General features: G+C 43.6%; 1 pseudogene; it reads left to right on the forward strand.

Annotated features, from left to right (window-relative positions):
• Positions 1–951: 951 nt before the first annotated feature.
• LOC138444030 (GTP-binding nuclear protein Ran-like) lies at positions 952–11,459 on the forward strand (annotated as a pseudogene).
• The last annotated feature ends 11,143 nt before the right edge of the window (positions 11,460–22,602 follow it).

Here is a 22,602-nt window from a genome sequence, read left to right on the forward strand (position 1 = left end):
AAAGATAGAGAGAGAAGATGGCCATCTATAAGCCAAGGGGAAGAAACCAACCCTGCTGACACCCTGACTTCTGGCTTCCAACCTCCAGAACCGTGAGATAGAAATTACTGTTGTGTAAGCCACCCACTCTAGGATATTTCAGTACAGTGGCCCAGCAAACATCTTACCTAAACAAAATTCCTAAATCACATCTAAAAATAATGGCTATCAGTTTCAGAGCACATGCCCCGGGCCAGTGTCTGCCCCCAACCCTCTGTTATATTCTCTCCTTTTATTCTAACGAGAACCATTGCTCCCTGATGAGGAGGAACCTCAGAAGCTCCTGGATCTGCAAGGAGCACATAGACTCAGAGCCTCTGCTCAGATACTCACACCATGGCTTCCTGAGGAAAACTTGTCCAGTGTTTCTGGAATTCTTGGGGATAATCTGGATCATTGCTTAAAGTGCGAGTATTATAAAAAGCCAAGTCTCCCTTTCATGTGGGAGCTGAAGAGCGGCTCTCAGCCCAGCTGGAGGAATCCACCTCAAGAGTTCACCATGGAGGCCACGAAGGAGGAGGCAAGCAGTAGGGATGGGGGGAGACTCTGTGGGAAAGCTGTGTGATCTGTGTCCCCACGGTGCTCCCTCCATCCTGCCCTCTTCCTCTCTATCCAAAGGCAGGCCCGCAACAAATGGAGAGTGTGACCCTGTCAAACCATCAGAGGACTTAAATACTGTATTAACCCTGAGCCTCAGGAGGAGTACTTACATCCATCCATGTCCTTCTGAATTTGCCTGGGAGAGTAATGACAGCTTTAATGTATTGCTTAAAAGTTTGGAGTTATGGTCCTGTCAGCCTAGGCCTGAAAGTTACTTCTATCTGCGAGAATTTGGGCAAGCCATTTGAATTCTTTAAAGTCAGTTTTGCTCAGTCACACAGGCACAGAGATGCTTCTGGAAGCAACATCACGATGGCTGCCCAAGGAGAACCCCAAGTTCAGTTCAAACTGGTATTGGTTGGTGATGGTGGTACTGGAAAAACTACATCCCTGAAATATCATCTGACTGGTGAATTTGAGAAGTATGTAGCTACCTTGGGTGTTGAGGTCCATCCTCTTGTGTCCCATACCAACAGAGGATGTATTATGTTTGACATATAGGATACAGCCGGTCAGGAGCAATTGGGTGGACTGAGAGACAGCTATTATATACAAACTCAGTGTGCCGTTACAATGTTTGATGTAACATCGAGAGTTACTTACAAGAAAGTGCCTAACTGGCATAGAGATCTGGTACAAGTGTGTGAGAACATCCCGATGGTGCTGTGTGGCAACAAAGTGGACATTAAGGACAGAAAGGCTGAGGCAAAGTCATCTGTCTTCCACCGAAAGAAGACTGTTCAGTACTATGACATTTCTGCCAAAAGTAACTGCAGCTCTGAAGAGCCCTTCCTCTGGCTTGCTAGAAAACTGATCGGAGACCCTAACGTGGACTTTGTCGCCATGCCTGCTCTTGCCCCTCCCAGATGTGGTCAGGGACCCAGCCTTGGCAGTGCAGGACAAGCACGGTTTAGAGGTTGCACAGATGAAGATGATGGCCTGTGGGAAGGTGAGGCTGGGGCCCAGCGTCAGAAGTCTAGTTTTATAGGCCAGTGTCCTGTGATGTCAGCAGTGCAGCGTGTTTGCCACTTTATTACATAGCTAAGCAGAACATGTGCTTAATGTTTGGATGCTGAAGGAGGTGGATGAGCTTTGGAGTGAATGTGGCAGTTAAAAAAAAAAAACTTTCATTTTTGGACCTGATATTTAGGTGATTTGCAACACAATTTTTCCTCCTTGAGTTTCAAATATAAAACTGCTATAGTCACATGACATGGAGAAAGAAATGGCAACCCACTCCAGTGTTCTTGCCTAGAGACTCCTGTGGACAGGGGAGCCTGGTGGGCTGCCATCTACGGGATCACACAGAGTCAGACACGACTGAAGCGACTTAGAAGCAGCAGCATAGTCACGTGACATTATTGAGAGGTGAAATCTTGTTTGTTACTGTCATTCCCGTTCCTTTTCATTTAGAATCAGAATAAAGTTGTATTTCAAATATCTAAAAAGGAAGTCAGCTTCCTCACCCCTACAATAAGAAGAGTAATTATAGTAACATTATTATAGGAATATCATAATAATTAGAGATAATATATGCAAAACAGTTGCACAGTATTTGACATGTGCCTGTGTGTGAAGTCACTTCAGTCACATCGGACTCTTTGCACCTCTGTGGACCATAGCCCGCCAGGCTCCTCTGTCCATGGGACTCTCTAGGCAAGAATACTGGAGTGGGTTGCCACGCCCTCCTCCAGGGGATCTTCCTGACCTGGGACAAACCCGTGTTTCTTGTGTCTACTGCCTCGTCAGGCACCGCTAGCACCACTGGGGAAGCCCAGAGCATCAGCTTAAATAAATAATATGTTATTAGAACTAATGAGAGAGCATGTGAACATACCTTCATGTGAGATCTGTTTACTACATTGTAGCATCATTTCTTATCTCTCCCGGACATCGTCAGTGCTCCCTGCATGCCCTCAGTCTCCCTTCTCCTTTCTGACTGCTCTTCTCCTGGACACTGTGTTCTTTGTCCTCTGACAGTCTGCACCTGGACCTCTCTTAGGTGACACCTCAGGCTACTGGAGTCTGGAGAATGACAGGTACAGTACGAAAGTCCAGCTCTCTTGCCTTGTATGAGGACAAACTCTGAGTTCTCTGGTGGGATCAAGCTGAAATGCCATCCTTGCTTTTCTCTTTCACCCTCCCCATCTTGCCTCCCCACCCCCTTACTGGCTTTTCCTGGGATCATTTCCTCAATAATCTCCTGCACATGAACCTTGGTCTCAGAATCTTCTTCTGGGAAGCACAGGCCATCCTGCTGGTACTAGAAAGAAGACTCGCAGCCTTTTCAAGGATCCAACTCTAAACCCTGCAGAAGAGGCAGGAGGTTCTTGAGCAGATGGAGCTCAGGCATTCAGCCTCTCTAGGTACAGAATGCTGGTCCTTCACCAACACAACCAGAGAGTAAAAATGATGTGGGTCAAAATTCTCTGTTCAAATCATCACATTTGAAATTGGAAATTTGAGAAACAGATATTCTTCTTTCAACTTTTTTCCTGAGCCTTAGCGCTTCTGTCTGCGCAACGTTTATACTAAAGAAGTTTCACAGGGAGATTATGGGAATGCATGTACTTGTGTCTTAAACAAAATATTTTTCAGTTACTGTATTTTCTTTCTGTCTCATCACCTTCTCCCCTTTAGTCCACAGTCATGAAAGATACTGCAACAAGTCCCAACCAGCACATGGTTGGCTAGAGCATGGAAGCAGTCAAGCCATGGAAAATATACAGGGTCTCCGCCATCAGGGGGACCAGACCACCAAGGTCTACACCATCACAGACACTGAGACCACCAAGGAGCCATTCTTTCTTCCCATTGGTCCATCCAGATTCATGCTTACTGAACACTCTGTGCACCAAGCACCCTGCCCTCTGCAGCAGTCAGTGAAACTGACCATCTTTGACCTCGTGGTTAAAGACAAAAGGCTGATAACCAAACGAAGAAACAGACTACTCTAGATGTCAAGGAAAAAGCCCGGGGTGCCAGAAAGCACATCATAGGGGATCTGACCTACAAGAGTGGAGTGAAGGAAGGTGACCCTGAGAGAGCTGGAGAGGGATGGGAGGAAGGTAGGCAGACAAGTGTTGAAGGAACTATGTGCAAAGGTCCTGAGGCAGCAGAGGGCTGCACATTAGGGAGAGTAAAGAAAGCTGGGGGGTTAGAGCACAATGTCAAATGAACATGGTGGGAATGGAGAGGTGACATGAAGCCCAGTGGCACAGGACCAGAGGCCACCAAGCACCTTCCTGCCTAACGGTACCCCCCACCCCTGGGATGCATGACCTGCCCTCCCTAACAGGTCTGCCTGGTCTCTGAAATATAGTTCTTTCCCAGGTCCTTCCTAGTTTCACCCGCATCCAATCTTCTGATATCACTTAAGCCTGTATTATATTGTGAATTGACACAAAGAGTATGGGGCTCTGATGGTGGAGGGGAGCTCCTAACAGCAAGGGCACAGAATTTCAGCACAGCACATTGTAGTCAAACCATCAACAACTTTTTTTTCTCCAGGAATAGCGATTGGGGTCCCTGTTGAGGAGCTGTGAATTAGGCCCCCTCCTTTCCTAGAATGGCTTCCCTGGGGGCTCAGACCATAAAGAATCTGCCTGTGATGCAGCAGACACAGGTTCAATCCTTGGGATGGGAAGATCTCCTAGAGGAGGGCATGGCAACCCACTCCTGTAATCCTGCCTGAAGAATCTCATGGACGGAGGCGCCTGGCCAGCTACAGTGCATGGGGTCGCGAAGAGTCAGACACGGCTCAGGGACTAACATTCTCACTTTCACTTTTTCCCAGAGTAAACAACATAAACTCCGCTGCAAGATTCCTCTGGTTTGCTGATAAATTCAGATCAGAATGTTTATCAAGAGAACTCCAAGCACAATTTTTTTTTTAATATCATGAGTGGCATTGAGCATAAATGCTAAAAAAAAAAAAATACATCTTTGCCAACAATAACCAACATAAATGTGAAGGACTCTCTCTTGACAGTAGACAGTGTCTATGATGATGAAGAAGGTTCAAGGGAAAGCAGAGATGAAAGGGAATCCAGGAGAGGAGCGGACCTTGAGTTTCAGTGCCCACAAAAGGCTCACTCCAGTCAATTTAAACTCCTCACATTATGTTTCAGGGACAGAGACACTAATGAAGCCAGTGAAGCAAGCCACAAAACCCCCAGTGGAACTGAGGCAGCCCCTTGTCCACATCCCACGGTTGCCCTGTCCCCAGCCAGGGCTGCATCAGGCTGACCTCAGGCATCCTTCTAGTTGAGCCCCACCAGTGCACTTGGCTGGACCCAGACGACTGGAGGTAAGGTCAAGATCACTGCAGACTTCTGTTTTATAAATAACTGTGCTGCTCAAGAGACAAAGGAAAGGAGAAAAAATGGTAACTGTACAAAGATACCACTTTGTCAAATTCATTAGAAATGTTTAAAAAGAAAAAGACAAAAGAAGGACAGAGGTTTTTTCAGTCCCTAAAGACAAGCAATAGAGATTCACCTGCTCGTAGCACTGAACTTTTCCACTCTCAGTTTAAAAAGCAGCTCATAAAGGCAAGCCTCAAATATTTCTAATTCATAGCGTGTTTCATGGGGCTTGCCCGTCATGAGACACACACTTTGCAGCTCACCCTGTGTTCAACAACAGGATTATCCAGCGGGATATTCTCCAGGCCCCTTGGCAACCCTGTGCTTAGCCATGTCGCTTCTTCTCCTCACTCCCCACAGCAAGGGCCAGCCACGGCCGGCCAGAGTGAGCCCAGGAGACCCACCTGGCTCTTCTGGGAAAGCCAGTGCTTCCATCCACACTGAAGCTTTCCCTGCCACTCGCGCCCACAACCCAGAATCATGCGACAGTGGGATTCTGAAGGGGACAGCCCCCAAAGTAAACACGGTACCACATGCCAGGCATTTCAGAGAAACCAAGCATAGCACAGGGGACTCTCCCCAACGCTCTGAGGTGACCAAAAGGGGAGGAAATCCAACAAAGAGGGGACGTATTATATGTACACGCATATGTACAGCAGAAACTAATACAACATTGTAAAGCAATGGTAGTATTTCTTTTATTGCAAGAAACAAAAATTTCTTGAAAAACAGCAAAATCAGGCAATGGGTCAAAAAAATGTGTATGTTATATATGGAATCTAGAAAAACGGTACTGATGAACCAATTTGAGGACAGGAAAGAGATGCAGACATGGAGAATAGACTTGTGGGCACCGTGGGAGAGGAGAGGACGGGATGAATTGAGAGGGGAGCATTTAAACAAATACATCACCATTTGTAAAATAGCTAGTAGGAAATTGCCATATAACGCAAGGAGCTCAACCCAGCGATCTGTGACAACACGGAAAAGTGGGATGGGATAGGGGAAGGTGGGGGGAGGTTCAAGAGGGAGGGGACACATGTCATACCTATGGCTGATTCATGTTGCTGTATGGCACTGTAAAGCAATTATTCTCCAATTAAAAATTAGAAAAAAACAGTAAAAACAATTGAGTATGCTTCCCCAAACTCTCTGAGCTTGCCTGGGGCTCTGTGCCCCCAGAGGAAGTAAATTTAGGAGAAATCATATGCTTTCTTGACCTGAGGATGGGAAATGGAAAGAAGATGACAAACAGGGGTCAGAGAGCAGCAGCTGCTGAAGGACGTCAGTGCAAGCTGTGGGTGGAATCAATGGTTTAAAGTAAAACTTGAAAAACAGAGCTGAGCAAGGCTCTGAGCGCCAGCTTGATCTTGTTGAGTTCACACAAGAGGCAGCCCCCAGAGCAGGGGTCCCCAACCTCGGGGATCTAATGCCTGATGATCTGAGGTGGAACCGACATGATAATAATAGAAATAGAGTGCACAATAAATGAAATGCATTTGAATCATCCCCAAACCACCCCCAGCGTCCGTGGAAAAACTGTCTTCCACAAATTGATCCCTGGTGCCGAAAATGCTAGGGACCACTGCTCTAGAGCACCATGGGTTCATGCGTGCTAAGTTGCTCCTGGGGTGTCTGACTCTTTGCCACCCTTTGGACTGTAGCCTACCAGGCTCCTCTACCCATGGGATTCTCCAGGCACCAATACTGGAGTGGGTTGATGTATGGCAGAAACCAACACAACACTGTAAAGCAATTTTTCTCCAATTAAAAATTGCCATGCCCTCCTCCAGATCTTCCCCACCCAAGAATCAAACCCATGTCTCCTGCGGCTCCTGCATTGCAGGCGGATTCTTTACCAGCTGAGCCACCAGAGAAGCCCCAGAGTACTGGAGTGGGTAATCTATCCCTTCTGCAGCACATCTTCCTGACCCAGGAATCGAACCATGATCTCCTGAATGGCAAGCAGCTTCTTTATCAGCTGAGCTACCAGGGAAGCCCCTAGAATACCATATGGATGCTATAGTCCCCCTTATAGCACCGCTGTTATGCCAAGCACTATTTAAAATGCTTTATCTGCATGCTGCCATTTATTTCTCACCATAATCCCACAAGATTAGTACTTTCATTACCCCTAGATCACAAATGAGGAGTCTGAAGCTCAGAAAGCTCAAATAAATTGCTCCAGGTCACACAGCGAGAGAGCACAGACCATCAGACCCTGGACTGCCAGCCCCCAGCAAAGCAGCATCTTGTCCATCTCTGCAACCTGGCTGCCACCACAGAAGGTCAGAAAACTACATGGAACCGAAACACCCCAACCCCATCTGCCTCCGGCTCACAGGGCTAGAGCCCCAGGGGAGTTAACAACACCCGCCCGCTGGTCAGAACAGTAAGTCGGGGAGGGGGATAAGGAGTGACGCAAGGACCTCTTTGTTCCAAGAGTGAGTAGAGCTAGGCCAAGTGGCTCCCAGGCCCTTTGATGAAGCAGAAGGTCCAGCTCCCAGGAGGGGCCAGCTCCCAGCCAACACCTGCAGAGCAGAGCATGGCACTCCGGAAGGCCAGGCAGAAGCAGTGACTCTGGTGAAGGGAGAACCGAGAGTCCCTCTGTGAGGAGTCTTCCCCTCCACCACAGGCTGGGTGCTAAGGAAGCTGACAGGGCCAGGCCACAGGAGGCCACCGCTCCGGCCCCCACTTCTCACAGCCCGAGCTCTGGGGAGAGGCAGCCTCTGGGAGCAGACAGAGGCCTGAAAGGCTGAGACCCATTGCTGGCCGCAGAGACTCCAGCCTCAGAGATGCTCCACAGATGCCCCGTGAAGAAATGAACAAGGTAGGGGATTCAGAAGTGCAGAAGACTACATGCAAAACAAGCTGCAAGGAGGCAGCATACGGAATAGAGCCAATATTTTATAAAATACTAATATTTTACAAGCGACCTATAGCCTTTAAAACTGTGAATCACTATGCCATATACCTGAAAGTTACATAATATTGTACATCAACTAGACCTCAATCCAAAAAATCCGTTCTGGTAAAAAACCAATTGAACAAGTTGCAAACAAGACCCCAATGTGTTTGCCGCAGAACATCACATGAAATATTGGAATTACTGAATCTAGAAAAATAGTACAGATGAACCTCTTTGCAGGGCAGGAAACAGAGACGCAGAGGACAGGCATGTGGACACGGGCGGGGGAGGGAGGGTGGATGAACTGGGAGACTAGGGTGGACATGGATCCAGTATAACGTGTGAAACTGCCCGTGGGAGCTGCTGTATCACACAGGCAGCTCAGCGCCCGGTGCTTTGTGACGACCTGGACGGTGGGATGGGGAAGAAGGACGGCGGCAGGGAGGAGCCAGAGGCAGGTAGACATGTATACTGGTGGCTGATTCATTTCATTGTACACCAGAAACAGACACAACATTGTAAAGCAACTGTACCCTAATAAATTTTTTAAAATTTAATAATAAATTAAAAAAAAATTAAACTGGCCTCACCCGAGCTCACACAGGTCTGTGACAGAAACAAGGTCAGAAGCCCAAGCTCCAGGTATCCCTCCATAGCCTCCTCACCCCCACAGGGTTCCCACACTTGCCTGAGCAAGGGTCACCACGGCGCTTGTTTCAAACATGCAAATTCTTGAGCCTCACTGGATATTTACTGAACCTGAGTCTCTAGGGGCCAAGGCATAGGTGTTTTATTTCATAAGGATTGCAGGTCCTTGTAAAAGCAGACATGTCTGTGAAACACAGCAATAGTCTAGAACCTTCTTCCAACAGCCTTTCTGACAGGAGAGCCTCAACCAGTATAACAATTTTGAAAGCTATTTCCTAGTTTCAAAGAATATTGAGTGGTTTCAGGTTTTAAAAAACTTAAAATACAATACAATGGGAAAGTCATCTTTGAGAGAAGGATGGAGTTAAATGAAAATGGGCCACTTAGCAATTATTTTCAAAAGCCAGATGATTTCAAAAAAACACCCAGCACAGCAGACCCTGAGGGCATCCATTGTGCTAATAAATTTGCTAATAAAGAAGACTTCTTTGGAATTCAAAGAAAAGTCAAACAATAAGCTGACTTGAGACCTGGCTGTATTTTTAGAGATTCTGCTTTCTTAGGAATTTTAGACCTGAAATTAGGAAAAGTCAGTGAATCCCCTGAGTAACTGTCGTTCAGTCGCTCAGTCATATCTGACTCTTGCAACCCCATGAACTGCAGCACGTCAGGCTTCCCTATCCTTCACCATCTCTCAGAGCTTGTTCAAACTCACTTCCAGTAAGTCAGTGATGCCATCCATCCATCTCATCCTCTGGTGTCCCCTTCTCCTCGTGCCTTCAGTCTTTCCCAGTATTAGGGTCTTTTATAATGAGTCAGCTCTTCGCATCAGGTGGCCAAAGTACTGGAGCTTTAGCTTCAACATCAGTCCTTCCAATGAATATTTAGGATTGATTTCCTTTAGGATGGACTAGTTGGACCTCCTTGCAGTACAAGTGACTCTCAAGAGTCTTCTCTAACACCACATTTCAAAAGCATCAATTCTTAGGCATTCAGCCTTCTTTATGGTCCAACTCTTATCACTGGAAAAAAACATAGCTTTGACTATACAGACTTTTCATTGGCAAAGTAATGTCTCTGTTTTTTAATATGTTGTCTAGGTTCGTCATAGCTTTTCTCCCAAGGAACAAGCATCTTTTATCTGCAGTCACCATCTGTGGTGATTTGGAGCCCAAGAAAATAAAGTCTTTCACTGTTTCCATTGTTTCCCCATCTATTTGCCATGAAGTGATGGGAACAGATGTCATGATCCTCATTTTTTGAATGTTGAGATTTAAGCCAGACTTTTCACTCTCCTCTTACGCATTCATCAAGAGGCTCTTTAATTCTTCTCTTTCTGCCGTAAGGGTGGTGTCATCTGCATATCTGAAGTTATTTATATTTCTCCCAGCAATCTTGATTCCAGCTTGTGCTTCATCCAGCCCAGCATTTTGCATGATATAGCCTGCATATAAGTTAAATATGCAGGGTGACAATATACAGCCTTGACGTACTCCTTTCCCAATTTGGAATCAATCTGTTGTTCCATGTCCAGTTCTGTTACTTCTTGACCTGCATACAGGTTTTTCAGGAGGCAGGTAAGGTGGTCTGGTATTCCCATCTCTTTAAGAGTTTTCCACAGTTTATTGTGATCCACACCATGAAAGGCTTTAGCGTAGTCAATGGAGCAGATGCTTTTCTGGAATTCTCTTGCTTTTTCCATGATCCAATGGATGTTGGCAATTTGATCTCTGGTTCCCCTGCCTTTTCTAAATCCAGCTTGAACATCTGGAAGTTCTCAGTTCACATACTGTTGAAGCCTGGCTCTGACAAAGTAACTGAGAAAGGTCTTGATCTCAGCCTGCCTCCTGAAAGTCTCCATCGTTCAGGCCCTACGGGACAGTTGATACAAGACTCTCCTCTTTCTGTCTCCTGGTTGGCCTGCAAGAGGCTGGATGAGGGAGTCCTTGAGAAAAACAGGCAGAATTAGAGGGTTTCTTTTACGTCTCCATAACTATGTATCCTTGGGCAAGTAATTTAAACTCTCTGAGCCTTGACTTCATTGCTTATATATTAGTGTAACAATGAAAGCTCATTCTCAGGGTTGTTTTAAGTGTGAAATGAAGGAAGATAGCACAGTGTCTGCACATAGTCAAAGCTCCATAAGTATTATGTTAGCCAGTTTCATTACTATGTTTGTTGTGACACCTCAGTGTTACTCAGCTTCTTAATTAGCACTGGCTTCATGGCGTCAGTCACCTGCTGCTAAAATATTTTCTATTCCCGGCTTCCAAATTTGTTTGTATACCTGACATTTGAATTTTTACCCAGATCTAGTAGCATCATCCACAACAGCATCACAACTTTTTTAAAACTGTGTCTCCAACCAATAGGTTGCTCTGCATTGCCCCATGATAAGTAAGCGCTGAAGGGGAATGGACTGGATTTTCCCACATTTAACTATGCTAAAGAGTCAGATCTTACAGATAATAAGTACATTTCCAGTGGTGAGATTCCCTCATTGACCATCCAGTCAAGTCCTATTTTTCCTTTAAAACCATTTATGTGAGGGCTTTCTTCCCAACAGATGTGATAGGATGGTACTTCACTGATGACCCAAATTCAGCATTCACTCACTCACTCACTCAAAGACTTACCAAATACCTACTATCTGCAACAATGCTTTCATCTGTAGCTTTCATCTGGAACTCTCTTGTTGTCAGTAATTACTATTACATTATTTCTACTCCACACAAAATTGTAACTGTGGAAAGCTCACCATTAGAGACCATGCTGAATTCCTCCCTAAATCCCTAGAGCCCAGCAAGTGCTTTCCATACAGCAGACTTCCAGGAAGACGTTTCTCACTGACCATGATGCAGATCCGTATCCATACGGGGCAGTTTCCCTCGAGGTAAAGAAGAGTCGGTGCTCAACCAGCCAGCTTGGGCTTGCTAGCAAGTGTGTGACCTTAAGATAAGTCACTGTGTCTCTGAGATCTGCCTCAAGACTTAATGCAGCTGAGATCCATGTACTTCTAAAGCTTAGTTACTTCATCCTGGGCCTCAGAATTTCCACTAAGAATGCTCCTCTCTGGATACCTCAACATAAAGGAAAGACAAGGGACAAAGAGACCGATATCCTCAGAGAATGGTTTCTGCATTTTCCCAGTGAGGTCCCATATTCTATTTTATTTTATTAAAAAATTAAAAAACATTCTGCTAATAATCTTATCCACTTCCCATCTCACTCTTTATCCTTTCCTTCCCCCCCCCCCCACCAGGAAATGACAAAAACATATTAAGACCAAGTTGACTCCTGTCAGCACCACTTTCAGCATTCCCTAAGAACAACAAACTTAGTAGTTGGCCAGCCACCAAAGATAAGAAAATTACAAAAGTCAAAAGACCAATATCTGTTGTGAAGCAGACTGAAAACTCCCTGCCTGTCTGATTTGTTCCACTTTTTACCCAGATTTGACATCATGGAGACATATTTTTACTCTGCTTATATTTTCTGACTTCAAAAGCAACTCATAAAAAATAAAATAGAAATTTTTAAAAGCGTAAGCCTTGGGTGATGGGAGTTTCATTAAGGCATATTTGTTACTTAGGCTTGGTATCATAAACTGTAGTTGAGTTTGATATTTGCCTTCTTTCATCAACTTTCCTAGGCCCCTAAAATGTAGAAATTCACCCATATTTCCCTCTTCACTCATAGATATCTTTCCAGTGATACTGTGGAAGTTGTCTGAATTGTACAGCCTCATTGGAGACCAAGGCGAGTCTCTTTGGAGCCACTGGTCTTAACACTGTGCTGGGAAGGTACCCTGTACCCTGCGCCCTGTTCACAGCCCTGTCCTTGGGAACTGTCAGTCCCGAGGCAGACAGAACAGGCTGTAGGTGGATTTCTACAAAGTCAACACCTTGGCTAGAGAAGAAAAGCACAGGTTGTTCCCAGGGTGGGTGGAAAGCATCTTTGGACTTCAAGTACAGCACACTTCACTTTCATAAAGTATTACTGGGCTGTTCTCAGATAACCAGTGATGCATTTGATTCCCACTCAAGCTGCCCAAAAAGTCAATGATGAGAAAGTCTGGCCATTAGCTTGGGTACTGCAAATGCAAGAAAATCACAGGAAGTTCATAGATCCTCAACCTACTGGATGTTTTATTTTCAAAGAACATGAGCTTCTATTTCTATTTCTATTCAAACAAATTAAGCCATAGACTTCAGTTCCTGCAGCTGGAGCTATCTTATAGCTTCGTAACTTCTTTTTGCTTCTCTTGGTTTAAAGTCTTGTTGTGAGGGTGGATTGGACCAAAGGACCTTCTATTCCCCTCAGAAACACCTCTCCGAGAATAGAGAAAGACTTCTTGATCATTTTTCTAAAAACTAAATGAGCAGTTGATGCTGAGAATAGAAACATTATCTTTACTGTTCTATCCCAATTAATGTACTCTTGTCTTGCCTGGTAGTGAAATCTGTAAAGTGATTTTAAAGCCATGAACTGGACACAAGGTCCCTAAATTTAATAACTGAGCTCCACGGACAAAAACGATAGGGGAAAATAACAAAAATTAACTTTTAAAAAAAGCATTGCCTCCGGCTGGAATCTAATCTTTTCACCAGTTATCTCTAGTTGGGGACAATGCTGGGGAGACTGGCTTTTGGGGTATCATTTGGCAAATTCATTCTACCAGAACCAGACAGCCCCTGAACCAGAAATGAAGTTCACTCATTTAGTAAAAAGGGAGCATGCAGCTCTTAAAAGCTCAAAGTCATTAGAAACTCTTTCATTCTCCATTTAAGTAATAAGTCCAGATGGCTCAGGAAGTGAAGACATGCTGGGTTATAAGAAACAGTATTCATTTCCTTACCACATGCCAGTAAATCCTCCTTTCCCCCTTCTTTTTTCCTCCCATCATTTCCCTCCTGAAACTTCAGTTTTCCATTTTCATGAACGGACCCAGAGTCCCTGAAAACAGACTGAATGTTCCTGAAGGAGGAGTAAACTGGGCTATGGGAAAGCAGAGAGCCGCAACTCAGTTCCCTAGGTAGCAAGGTCACCTAACTACATTCCTTACCTTGCAAACACAGACAGGTGACACTAGAAGATAGGGGCTGAAAGTAAGAAGACATTTTTTTAAATTTTTATTTTTACTTTATTTTACTTTACAATACTGTATTGGTTTAGCCATACATTGACATGAATCCAAGAAGACATTTTAATTCAAATCAGAGAAACTGATGACTACCCTACGGTTCAGAAATCCTTTTCAAAGGGAGTGAGATTTTTATCGATCCTTTCTGAGAGAAAATAGTCAGTTATACTTTTCCGATGAGGAAGGATTAAGGTTAAACATATCCATGCTTAACACAAAACATATCTATAATTTAAAAATATTTTTAATATTTATAAACATTTTAAAATATAAATATATTTTAACATTGTATGTACAAATTATATTTAAATGTAATATAATTATATTTTAATGCAGTATATAGTATATATTATATACTACATAAATAGTTAATACTTTATAAATATACGTGTATGTATAAGCTCAATTGTGTATGACTCTGCAACCCATGAACTGTAACGCACCAGGATCCTGTGTCCATGGGATTTTCCAGGCAAGAATACTGGAGTGGGTTGCCATTTCCTCCTCCAGGGGATCTTCACAACCCAGGGATCAAACCTGTGTGTCTTGCATCTCCTATATCGGCAGGTGGATTCTTTACCACTAGAGCCACTTGGGCCCTTATAAAGATACAGATAGATACAAAAAAAGATAGATATGGATAGATCGATCTAGATAGAGAGACCTAGATATGGAGAGACAGACTGATAGATCAACAGATAGGTTGATGATCGATATTTAGAGTGAACCCAGGTCTCCCACATTGCAGGCAGATTCTTTACCAGCTGAGCCACAAGGGAAGCCTAAGAACACTGGAGTGGGTAGCCTATCCCTTCTCCAGTGGATCTTCCTGACCCAGGAATCCAACCAGAGTCTCTTGCATTACAGCTGGATTCTTTACCAACTGAGCTATCAGGGAAGCGCAGATACACAGATAGAAAGACCAATTGCTCACCATTCCTAGGACATCAGTACAGAATTGAAAAACAGTACTGCAGGTTTCTACACAAATGGGGGAACATATGGAGCCAAACCTAAATAACACTAAGCTGCTTCCCAGAGGTTTTCAAGAGGAAATATTTTTCTTCTCAAATATTATCAGGTGAAGAACACTTGAAGCCAAACCAAATAACACTGAGCTGCATCCCAGAGGTTTTCATGGAAAAATATTTTTCTTCACCTATATTGTCAGATGGAAAATCCAACAGCCACAGAAAGATCACAGTCAGTTACAACAACCCATGTTACCATCAAAGGCTTTGTGGTCTTCACTGCACTGTTTCAGGATCCAAGACAAAGGCCACCTCTCACAGTTGGTGCTTGCCCTCCTTTTTCTCTCTAGAAAGAAAGAAAGTCAAAAGCAAACCATCTTCCCCATCATAACCTGAGAGTTCTCAGGTTCCACTTACAGAGGAGCAAGAGAAGCATGTCCTCCATAGTCTGAGAAAACTTGAGTCCCACTTCTTCCTCTTCCTACTAGTAGAATGGAAGCCTCTGTGCCCTCAATAGGCAGTTTAAGCTGTTATCTGCTTCATTGTATTATTATGGATTTAAGACTAATGTATGTAAAGGACCTAGCCCAAGATACACAGTAAATTCTCTATAATACTAACAGTAGCTATTCTTTTTATTAATTAATTGATTACAATACTTACAGTAAAGATTCTATAAATCATGATATTGTCATGAAAATCAAGAGGTTGAGGAAAAAGATCATGTATCTTGCACCCCTATGTTCATATCAGCACTATTTACAATACCCAAGACAAGGAAACTGCCTAAATGTCCATCACAGATGACAGGATAAAGAAGATGTGGATAAAGATATATATGTGATGGAATACTACTCAGCCATGAGGAAGAATGAACTAATACCATTTGCAGCAACATGGATGGACCTAGAGATTATCATACTAAGTGAACCAAGTCAAGAAAAAAAAGCAAATGTTGTATAATATCACTTATAAGTGGAATCTGAATTACAACACAAATAAACCTATCTATGAAACAGAAATAGATCACAGAGAGAGAGAAAAAGCTTGTGGTTGAAAAGGGAGGAATGTACTGAGAGCTTGGAATTACCAGAAATAAACTAGTATGCATAGGATGAATAAATGACAAGGTCCTACTATATAGCACAGACAACTACATTTAAAAGCCTGTGACAAACCATAATGGGAAAGAATATGAGAAAGAATATACGTATGAATGTATACTTACATATATAACAGTCTCTGTTGTACAGAAGAAATTAATACAGCATTGTAAGTCAACTTTACTTCAATAAAATTAATTTTTTAAAAAGATTATGTATTTCTCTAATAATGAGTGATGTTGAGCATCTTTTCATGTGTTTGTTAGCCATCCATATGTCTTCTTTGGAGAAATGTCTATTTAGTTCTTTGGCCCATTTTTTGATTGGGTCGTTTATTTTTCTGGAGTTGAGCTGCATAAGTTGCTTGTATATTTTTGAGATTAGTTGTTTGTCAGTTGCTTCATTTGCTATTATTTTCTCCCATTCCGAAGGCTGTCTTTTCACCTTGCTTATATTTTCCTTTGTTGTGCAAAAGCTTTTAATTTTAATTAGATCCCATTTGTTTATTTTTGCTTTTATTTCCAGCATTCTGGGAGGTGGATCATAGAGGATCCTGCTGTGATTTATGTCTGAGAGTGTTTTGCCTATGTTCTCCTCTAGGAGTTTTATAGTTTCTGATCTTACATTTAGATCTTTAATCCATTTTGAGTTTATTTTTGTGTCCGGTGTTAGAAAGTGATCTAGTTTCATTCTTTTACAAGTGGTTGACCAGTTTTCCCAGCACCACTTGTTAAAGAGATTGTCTTTACTCCATTGTATATTCTTGCCTCCTTTGTCAAAGATAAGGTGTCCATATGTGTGTGGATTTATCTCTGGGCTTTCTATTTTGTTCCATTGATCTATATGTCTGTCTTTGTGCAGAAATGCAAATCAAAACCACAATGAGGTACCACTTCACACCAGTCAGAATGGCTGCGATCCAAAAATCTGCAAGCAATAAATGCTGGAGAGGGTGTGGAGAAAAGGGAACCCTCCTACACTGTTGGTGGGAATGCAAACTAGTACAGCCACTATGGAGAACAGTGTGGAGATTCCTTAAAAAATTGCAAATAGAACTACCTTATGACCCAGCAATCCCACTGCTGGGCATACACACTGAGGAAACCAGAGTTGAAAGAGACACATGTACCCCAATGTTCATTGCAGCACTGTTTATAATAGCCAGGACATGGAAACAACCTAGATGTCCATCAGCAGATGAGTGGATAAGAAAGCTGTGGTACATATACACAATGGAGTATTACTCAGCCGTTAAAAAGAATTCATTTGAATCAGTTCTGATGAGATGGATGAAACTGGAGCCGATTATACAGAGTGAAGTAAGCCAGAAAGAAAAACACCAATACAGTATACTAACACATATATATGGAATTTAGGAAGATGGCAATGACGACCCTGTATGCAAGACAGGGAAAGAGACACAGATGTGTATAACGGACTTTTGGACTCAGAGGGAGAGGGAGAGGGTGGGATGATTTGGGAGAATGACATTCTAACATGTATACTATCATGTGAATTGAATCGCCAGTCTATGTCTGACGCAGGATGCAGCATGCTTGGGGCTGGTGCATGGGGATGACCCAGGAAGATGTTATGGGGAGGGAGGTGGGAGGGGGGTTCATGTTTGGGAATGCATGTAAGAATTAAAGATTTTAAAATTTTAAAAAATAAAAAACTAAAATATTTTATCTTAAAAAAAAAAAATAAAAAATAAAAAAAATAAAAAGATCATGTATCTTAGAATTTCCAGGACAACTTCAGTTTCAAATATCTCATCCTATAGTCATATGTCCAAAGTACTCACTGGTAGATACTGTAGGTTATTTGCAATGAAAGAAAGAAGGAAGAAAGGAGAAATGAAAAGAATACAGGATCTATTGAATACGGTGATTTCCAAACTGGGGTTCCTGAACCTCTGAAAGATTAATGAGAGGAATCTTCGTGTGTTCCTCAGTTGGCGCTTGTGGTAAAGAACCTGCCTGCCACTGCAGGAGATATAAGAGATGTGGGTTCAATCCCTGGGTCAGGAAGATCCCTTAGAGGAGGACATGGCAACCCACTCCAGTATTCTTGCCTGGAAAATCCCATGGCCAGAGGAGCCTGGTAGGCTACAGTTCATAGAGTTGTACAGAGTCAGACATTTCTCAAGTGACTTAGCATGCATGCAGAGTCATAATAGACATCGTACTTACAGCCACAAAGATGCTAAAATATAACCAGCACTTTAGACCAGTATACTGAATGCTTTAATGGAAAAGAAACTGAGAAATGCTTTCATAAACCCAGCTTACTATTGAGGTGCTGGTGGAAAAAAAAATTATAGATAGTAATAAAAAGGACCAGAGATCAAATTGCCAACATCCACTGGATCATGGAAAAAGCAAGAGAGTTCCAGAAAAACATCTATTTCTGCTTTATTGACTATGCCAAAGCCTTTGACTGTGTGGACCACAATAAACTGTGGAAAACTTTGAAAGAGATGGAACTACCAGACCACCTAACCTGCCTCTTGAGAAATCCATATGCAGGTCAGGAAGTAACAGTTAGAACTGGACATGGAACAACAGACTGGTTCCAGTAGGAAAAGGAGTACGTCAAGGCTGTATACTGTCACCCTGCTTATTTAACTTATATGCAGAGTACATCATGAGAAATGCTGGACTGGAAGAAACACAAGCTGGAATCAAGATTGCCAGGAGAAATATCAATAACCTCAGATATGCAGATGACACCACCTTTATGGCAGAAAGTGAAGAGAAGCGAAAAAGCCTCTTGATGAAAGTAAAAGAGGAGAGTGAAAAAGTTGGCTTAAAGCTCAACATTCAGAAAATGAAGAACATGGCATCTGGTCCCATCACCTCATGGGAAATAGATGGGAAAACAGTAGAAACAGTGTCAGACTTTATTTTGGGGGGCTCCAAAATCCCTGCAGATGGTGACTGCAGCCATGAAATTGAAAGACGCTTACTCCTTGGAAGAAAAGTTATGACCAACCTAGATAGTATATTCAAAAGCAGAGACATTACTTTGCCGACTAAGGTCTGTCTAGTCAAGGCTATGGTTTTTCCTGTGGTCATGTATGGATGTGAGAGTTGGACTGTGAAGACGGCTGAGCGCCGAAGAATTGATGCGTTTGAACTGTGGTGTTGGAGAAGACTCTTGAGGGTCCCTTGGACTGCAAGGAGATCCAACCACTCCATTCTGAAGGAGATCAACCCTGGATCTTCTTGGGGAGATTTCTTTGGAAGGAATGATGCTAAAGCTGAAGCTCCAGTACTTTGGCCACCTCATGTGAAGAGTTGACTCATTGGAAAAGACTCTGATGCTGGGAGGGATTGGGGGCAGGAGGAGAAGGGGACAACAGAGGATGAGATGGCTGGATGGCATCATGGACTCGATGGACGTGAGTCTGAGTGAACTCCGGGAGATGGTGATGGACAGGGAAGTCTGGCGTGCTGCGATTCATGGGGTCGCAAAGAGTCGGACATGACTGAGCAACTGAACTGAACTGAATCAAAAGGATGTTTAATGATAGAAACTTAGAACCGACATCAGATCAAATGGTGATCCAGTCCAGAGGAGTGGGCTCCAGAGCTTGGCAGGAAGTTACCGAGGAATGTTTCAGTCTATAGGTTACTTGCTGTTGAGTTTTTGATCCAAAGAACAAAGGAAATGTCACTTTCATGAGTCCTCCCCAGCTCCTCTTAGAGCAAATCGGTGATTGCCTTCTTTTTAAACCATAACTACATGTGAAGTGGTATTTTCACAGAACTGGTTCAATAAAATCACACTGTAACAGTGACTAGGAAATGTAAAAATATGTATGTTAAGTGAGGGTGCTGGCCTCTGTTTAATGGATAACAAGTTGATGTGTGTTGAATGGGATGATGGTTCTAACAGTGACTTTTCAGTGAGGCCTGGGTTCTTCTCCTGGGCTTTTATCATGATGCTTCCCTCAAACCACATAGCTCTGTTTATTGGATTCAGAAAGATGCTGTGGCCGTGGAGTAGAGTTAACCTCTAAGGAGCAGAACTGGCTAGCAATAGGGTGGAAGGGTTAGTCATCTACGGGTGTGAGAGTTGGACCATACAGAAAAGTGCCAAAGAATTGATGCTTTTGAACTATGGTGCTGGAGAAGACTCTTGAGAGTCCCTTGGACTGCAAGGAGATCCAACCAGTCCATCCTAAAGGAAATCAGTCCTGAATATTCATTGGAAGGACTGATGCTGAAGCTGAAACTCCAGTACTTTGGCCACCTGATGTGAAGAACTGACTCATTGGAAAAGATCCTAATGCTGGGAAAGATTGAAGGCAAGAGAAGAAGGGGATGACAGAGGATGAGATGGTTGGATGACATCACCGACTCAAAGGACATGAGTTTGAGTAAACTCCAGGAGTTGGTGAGGAACAGGGAGGCCTGGCGGGCTACAGTCCATGGGTCACAAAGAGTCAGACATGACTGACTGAACTGAACTGAACTGAACTGAGGGTGGAAGTCTCCATCTCCATCCCCATCATGCCTACCAGCTGTCACCAGAGGAGTTTCAACACAGCACTTGGAAAAGAAGACCACGGCTTCCCTCTAAACACATCCATCATTGTGTGTGTGTCTGTGTGTGTGTGTCTGTGTGTTAGTCGCTCAGTTGTGTCTGACTCTGTGACCCCCTGGACTGTAGCCCGCCAGGCTCCTCTGTCCATGGGATTCTCCAGGCCAGAGTACTGGAGTGTGTTGCCTTTCCCTTCTCCAGGGGATCTTCCCCACCCAGGGACTGAACCTGGGTCTCCTGTATTGCAGGAGGATTCTTTACCCTTTGACCATCATGATCGGCTTTAACTGAGGAGCACCAATACGCTGGAGCACAATAAAATTAGAGGTGGGAGAGATAAAATCTAGAATGTCTTTATTTCAAGTCAGTGATGTAAGAGCTGGCACATTCAACACACTGGAACATACAAGAAACTCTACCCCTGAGACAGCAAAACCTCCCCACAGCCTAGGCTGGTGTGTGGGTCTGAGGGGTGATGCTGTTCACCCCAGAAGTGAAGAACCGGGTAGGAAGCCAGGAAAGAAAAGAGGCGTGGTGCACCTCCACCTTGTGTCTGCCCTCCGTTATGCAGCTTCCTTATTTTATTTAAAAGTATATGTGGGGGACTTCCCTGGTGATCCAGGGATTAAGACTTTGCCTTCCAATCAGGGTGTGCCGGTTCCATCCCTGGTCAGGAGGCTAAGATCCCACATTCCTGGTGGCTAAACAGACAACAGAAGCACTGTTGTAATAATTTCAATTAAGACTTAAGGAAAAAGGGAGCCCACATCAAAAGAAATCTACAAATAAACAGCAACCAAAAAACTATATCTGCAAATGCTCTGAACATACTTCTGAATCTTCTTCCTAAATGAAGCTAAACATGTCTGGACTAGAAAATACTGTTATCATTGCTATCTGAATAAAAAGACAGAAATTAGGGATGTGCCTCTGGACAAGCTCAACAGTGGTTTTTCTGCCACCTTCAAGATAATCTGCTGCTCTGTGCTCAGAATTTTCTCACCCATCACAAAGAAAGGTACACCGCTCTCTTGAGGAAAACGGGAAGAGGGGAAACACCCTCTCAGGGTAAGAAAGTTGCTTAGTGCTATTTTCTCATATTTATCTCCCCTGGTGACCAAAGAGTGTATTTATGAGATGCTTCTTTTTAATTTTTCATTACACTTTAATCCACGAATAAGCTTAATCCAAGATACTATTTATAAAGCCCCTATTCCTTTCTAGAATTAGTAATAAAATTTTTCATTTAAATTTGACAACCTCAAGCTGAGTAGTAATACATCTGGACAGTGAGACGTCAGAGGCACAGAGAAGGCGGACAACACGCCATATCTCACAGTCCTAGGAGTTGCCAGATTTGCAATTCCAACCCACTCTCAGTCTCTAAAGCCAAAGCTCTTCACCACCACGCTAGACACATTGCCAAGAGGCAGACCGGCATACCCAGAGTTAACAGGATTACAGGAGCTGGTGCCAGGGACACCCCCAGATGCGTGTTTCCGCCTAGCTGTGCCAGCTGGTGAGTCCACACTGCCGTAGTCCCCTCTGGTGCCTCTGCCCTGCTTGGCTACTGCCTTACCCTCCAGGATCCTAGCTTTGACTTGCTGCACTGACTCTCATCTCTCTGTTTATGACTTCGATGTCTAGTTTCCGGTCTCGTTTATCCCAAATCCTCACCTCTAATCAACCCTTCCAGAGTAGTTTTGTCCGTCGGTCTGGAAGCCCATCTCCTGAACTGCATGCTGGAAGCGATCAGCACGTGAGCTAAGAAAGTCTTCCTATCAAAAATGTGTGTTAGACACAGATACCCTTTATTTAAAAAATAATAATAAGCTAATACTAAGATGACCCACTAACTAGCCTGATGATAGACCTCCAGGAATCCTTTTGCTTCCTTCAGAGAATTCCTCACACCCCACATGTCTGCAGAAAACAGCCTTGCCAGATCAAACCGAATCCACAAAACCATCAGGTTCTTGCTATTTTTCCCCAGGCCTAGCTTGCCACCTACTGGTAAGAAGCAGGAGCTAGGACACAGGACAAGAAAGACAGGAGTTAACCAGACAGCTGCCCTCTACCAAATACTCATGTTCTTAGATCTTCCAAGGCCCAGATCTTCCGGACAGCCACAGAAAGGCTGGGGCAAGGCAAATTCTCACTCTCAAGCTGCTGGTGATGTCTGTGTCCCTCTAAAGAAACCCTCTGACACGTGAATGGCCTTTGTGCCCTTGTTTGGTGGGAAATTTTCTTCCACTTAAGAAAAAGCATCAGAAAT

Source organism: Ovis canadensis, chromosome 7 (assembly GCF_042477335.2).
Source record: "Ovis canadensis isolate MfBH-ARS-UI-01 breed Bighorn chromosome 7, ARS-UI_OviCan_v2, whole genome shotgun sequence".
Lineage (NCBI taxonomy): Eukaryota > Metazoa > Chordata > Mammalia > Artiodactyla > Bovidae > Ovis > Ovis canadensis.